The sequence below is a fragment of the Lycium barbarum genome, chromosome 12, assembly GCF_019175385.1.
Source record: "Lycium barbarum isolate Lr01 chromosome 12, ASM1917538v2, whole genome shotgun sequence".
NCBI classification, from domain to species: Eukaryota; Viridiplantae; Streptophyta; class Magnoliopsida; order Solanales; family Solanaceae; genus Lycium; species Lycium barbarum.
Window position 1 is genome coordinate 87,731,562 of NC_083348.1, and position 6,000 is coordinate 87,737,561.

Genomic DNA, 6,000 nt, shown 5'->3' on the forward strand with positions numbered 1-6,000 from the left:
CAAAGAGACTAAAATAAGTGGTAAAATCACCACTTATCAATTATACTAAGGATGTTCAATCCTAAACTAAAGATGTTCGGACCTAAACTAAGGATGTTCAATTATACTTACTAACTAAGACTTTAACGGGAAATTATATTAACTATCTAAATTTGCGAATTAATAATTGTAAATTAATTATTATACTAACTACAATTAACTAACTAATATTATATTAATGCTATTTTAACTCTTAAACTAAGGATGTTCAAACCTAAACTAAGGATTCAATACAATTAACTAACAAATAAATTAAGGATGTTCAATTACACTAACTAACTAAGACTTTTATGGGAAATTATATTAACTATCCGAATTTGCAACTTAATAATTGTTAATTAATTACTAACTACAATTAACTAACTAATATTATATTAATGCTATTTTAACTCTTAAACTAGGGATGTTCAAACCTAACCTAAAGATTAAATACAATTAACTAACAAATAAACTAAGGATGTTCAATTATACTAACTAACTAAGACGGGAAATTATATTAACTATCTAAATTTTCTAATTAATAATTGTTAATTAATTATTATACTAACTACAATTAACTAACTAATACTATATTAATGCTATTTTAACTCTTAAACTAGGGATGTTCAAACCTAACCTAAGGATTAAATGCAATTAACTAACAAATAAACTAAGGATGTTCAATTATACTAACTAACTAAGACTTTAACGGGAAATTATATTAACTATCTAAATTTTCTAATTATTAATTGCTAATTAATTATTATATTAATTACAATTAACTAACTAATATTATATTAATGCTATTTTAACTCTTAAACTAGGGATGTTCAAACCTAACCTAAGATTAAATACAATTAACAATTAGCTAGCAAATAATTAACAAATAAACAAATAACAATTAGCTAGCAAATAATTAATAATTAATTAATTAATTAATGAAACTATTAACAAATATTTAATAACTAATTAATAAATAAATAATTAGTTAATCTGACAATTAAGGTTACGAAATAAATAGTCAACTAATAAATAATTACCTAACAAACATTTAACAATTAATTAATAAAAAAAAAATAAAAAAAAAACGAACAAAAAAACAGTGGCTGCCCATTGCGCACAAAAAAATGGACAATATTTTTTTTTTTTGTAATCCACAACTATTACACAACAATCATGCGCAGGATAGTAATATATTGAACAATGTAATACAAAATTCGTAGTGAAATACCTAGAATGAAGGTGGTTTTTAGTTTTTGAAATCGAGTTTTACGCTGCTTTTATTCCGAGATCAAAGCTTTGAAACTTGTTCCTTGCTTTGAATATATCAAGAATATTGACTGTTGGGTTAAAAAATTATTCAAAAACTATATTTTTAGTTTGTGGGGACCACTAAAAACTAGTGGGATGTATTTTTATTTTTTTTTTGAAAATGGTGGGGCTGGTCGGGTGGGGAAGATGAGTGGGGTTTATACCCAACCCCTATTGCGCACAGGCCAAAGTATAAATTTACACTTTGGTCCTATTGGGCATCAATTTTGTGCGCAGAAGGTAGTTTGGATTTTTTTTTAGCGGGGTATTTTGATAACTTTAGACACTTTTTGAATTAAAAAAGTTGCGGACTCCAATATTCAAGGTGCTGTACACCAAAAAATTAAGCAGCATATATTAAGATTCCCTTAAAGGCCGCCACATATCTCTTATTTATTTTTCACGGATGACCTTACCCTCCTTCACGAGCCATTACCAAGAATTGTGACACTATCGACCATCACCACTATCCTTTTAACCACTACAACTATGCCTACGGACAGTTGATAAATTTTGCTAAATGCATCAAAATTCGATCCCAAGAAGACATAGACATCCATTTCTAATGCACTCAGCATCAAACCTAGTACTTCCTCCATCCCAATTTATTTGACATTCTTTTCTTTTTAGTCAGTCGTAAAAAGAATGACACATTTCTCTATTTAGTAAAAAAATCAACTTTAAATTTACTTTTTTACCTTTAATGAAATAATTTCCATACATATGAGGTATATACATTGAAAATTATCCAAATAGAGGAAGACAAATTTGCATTTTTATGATTGCTAATGGAAACAAATGTTGAATTGTGTTTACAGTGGGACGAAAAAAATTGATATATTCCCATGTTAAATGTTAAATTTGAGTAGCACCAAACCCTTAACGTTGTGGCATGACCTTAATTAATTTATGTATCATAGAAGATTTGACGTAAATAAAAAATAAGGACAGGAGCATATGTAGAAAACTAGTTGTAAATTGTTGAAACTTTAAATGGTCATAAATTTGCGCTTGGATGTCCGATTTACGCGATTTTTTTTTTACTCAGGGTATTTTTTCGAGATCTATCCGGACAAGGCGGTTTGGCCGAGCCCGTTTTTAAAAAAAACACCTGTTATCCCATTCAATTTGAATTTTGCTCCAAATTTGTGCAAAAATTTCATTCATCTTTAGTAAAAATCTAATGATCAAAAATATATTTCGAGATGCTAATCCCGTGGTAATGATGTTTTGAATGTCAATTTCGAGGTTTGAAATTGAATTTATGAAAACGAGTTAGATAGCATTAGTGAACATTATAAAAAATAAAGTGTCTACTTTGTTGTTTTCACCAATTTGGCTTGGTGGTTTAGCCTCTCTTTTTTACTTACTACTTTTTTATGCCAACAACATGGGATCAAACCTTGGTGGGAGCATTGAATGAGATATATTATACCTTGGTTGAACCTCTCGTATTCAATGAATTATTTTTTAATATAATATTTTTATTTGTACATTCGACTTGCCTAAATAATAAAACACTTAAATCAAAACCCTATAAAAGATGGCACTTAGATCTAAAGATGACAAGTTTCTAAACAAACAAAACTTACTTCGGGACACTTTACAACCCCTAAAACGACGATCCAAACGTTTAGGTATACTTGATGTTACGAGCCGACGTTATTGTACGCAAAAAATATATATTAAGTTCTATATAAAATATTGATATTTCGGAGTTTTGAAACATGACTAATCTTTGCCCAAAGTATGGAAAAACGTGATTTTGATAGCTTTAAAAAAAAAGTAGCCTCTTACCAAAGTTGCAGTTTGGTCCTTTCACGCACAGATAACTTTTTTTGTTTGTGTTATTTTGGTTCCATTTTTTTTTTTTTTTTTGTGTCACTTAAGTCGCTGACTCAAAAACTAAGTGTATGAATGGACGTACTATTCTATTACGAAATAGAATTCCATTGACAGAATCCAACGAAACTTCAGATGATGGTCAACAAATTCCCTCATGAAACTCCAACTTCTTCATTGGAAAACTATTACGTACCACTCCAAAAAATTTGGGTGGTCTTGGCTTGCAGCAAACGATTTCTAAAAATCAGGCCTTGATTGCTAGTCTTGTGGGGCAACTTTTTAAGAATCCTAGGTCCTTTTTGGCGTCTATTCTCATTAATAAATATTGTCGGCCTCTCACCTTCTTGGTGTAACATTCTTAAGGGTTGGAAAATTTGTGCCGCAAATCTGGATTATAGAGAATAATTGGATAAACTTTTGGAATGATCAACGGAGACTACACCAATTGATCCTTAGACATAAACTTGAGGGTCCCTTTAAAAAACACGAAGCAAATTTGACAATTAGTCAAATCCTCACAAGGTAGCTAAGGAGTAAGGTCCTCGTAGACAACTCAAGGGTTGGAAAAATTGTGCCACAAATCTGGATTATAGGGAATGGTACTTGTATAAACTTTTGGAATGATCCATGGAGACAACACCAATTGTCCCTCAGACAACAACTTGAGGGTCCCCTAATAAACAAGAAACAAATTAAATTTGACAATTAGCCAGACCATCACAAGGTAGGAGTAAGGTCTGCGTACATACCACCTTTTCCAGACCGCTTGTGAGATTATATTGGGTATGTTATTGTTGCTATAGCCAAACCATTGTTAATGGGGCATGGGATTTGTCAAATTCACTTTCCTACTAATATCATGAACACCATTCTTGCTACTCCTTTAACACTACAACAGCAGTGCATTGACTCCCCAATATTGTCTCTTACCCTTAATGGGATCTTTTCTTTTCTTTTAAAAAAGAAATAGAAAAAAGAACTGCTTAGATGCTTGTCAGAGGCTCGAAATTGCGACCCCCTTAATGAGATCTTCTCTACCAGAACTGCATATTTTTCGTTAATGGGCCAATTCACCAACCTAACTACCGTTAAATAATACTTTTTCGTGGATTTGGAAATTAAATACGCCTAATAAAATCAAGTTCTTTTTATTGCTTTGTTAAATATCATAATCGTTTACCCTCTAAATTCTATCTTTATCATATTGCGATTGCCAAGATAATATTTGCTCAATATGTAATGCATCCCCTGAAACTCTTGAACAAATTTTCCTAAGCTGTTAAAATGTTGTTTCGTTCTGGCCTCTAGGTAATGATAATTCCAGCTGGTTGGATTGTGCTTCAGTCATATTGCTAAACTTAAGTATAATAATAATTTGACATTGAAGGAGCTCCTTCCGAATTTTTGTTTATTGTATATTAGGCTTACTCGCAATTTTAATGTTCATAAACAAGCTTTACATGTGAAACAGCATCCACCTAAACTAGCTACGGATCAATTTAAATTCTCCCAGGCCCCAGGAACTTGCTTCCTCTGCTACCTTAGTTTGTAAAGATGCATATTAAGTTTCCTTTTTCAACCACCCAAAAAAAAAAAAAAAAAAGCAAATTCTTTTTTGTTCTTTGGGAGAAAACTGTGTTCAGTCAAATCATGGATGTACAATTTTTGTCGAAGAAAAAACGTTCAACTAAATAGAATCTATAATTTTCAATTCATTACACTAAAAACATAAATTAATATTAAATTTATAATGAAAAAATAACTCAACTATGTCTATAGACAGCAGAATTTTGTTTTTCTTTTAAAAGGAATGTTTGGGAATGCTAATATGGTCCCAGAAAAGCCGGTAAGATGTCATTTTAGCAATTCACCTTATTTATATTTATATTTATATTTATACTATATTAGAAGAGTCAGCGAGCCACATGGATCGACATGTTAGTTATTGGAGATTAAAATTCATTTTGAGGGCATTTAAGCCATTACAAAAGAAGTCATGCGTGGGGTCCTCGATGAAGTAGTGATATTTTGCATGGATCGGATCATTACTGCTCCATTTATATAAGCATAAATATTTACGGTAAGCTTTTTTATTTGTTTCATTCGAAGAAAAAATTTCAGATATAAGGTATGATTAAATTTTACTTCCACACTAGTGTACTTGTCCGCGCTTCGCGCGTCTAGAAAAAATTAAATATTAATAGAATAATTTTATAATAAAAAACTTATCTTTCTTAATAAAAAAGTTTTTATGACTTTACTATCTTTCGAAGATTCTACTAACATCCTATATAAAATTCTGACAAAATAAATTTGTAAGAAACATCTATAATGGAATAATCCATTTTCTCAGTAATATGAAAACTTGAATAAAAGGTTCCAAAAAAATTTAAAATACAAAAACAAAATAAGGTAATTTAAAAATTTAGGTACTGCAGACCTGAAATATCATTTGCTTTTTTCCTTCATGCTCTTTGTTTTCTTATTATTTTGTTTCTTAGTATAAATTGTTGGACACTTGCGTTTAATGAAGTTAGCATTTTTCATGTCTCTAAAATACCCTTGTTCCTGATACTTTTCTTTGCATTTTCTCTTCCTTTCCTTATTACTTGTGTTATATTTCTATCTTTTCTTTTCATCCTATTTTTATTTCAACAGTCAAAACCCCTATTGATGTTCCCTAAATCATAAATGACAATCCAAAACCTATGGCTCATCAAATTGATATCAATTTAATTGGAGAGAGACAGAGAAAGAGGTGATCTAAACTCTAATCTGATAAAAATGATAACTTGCTATAACTTGTTAAATTACTATGACAATATA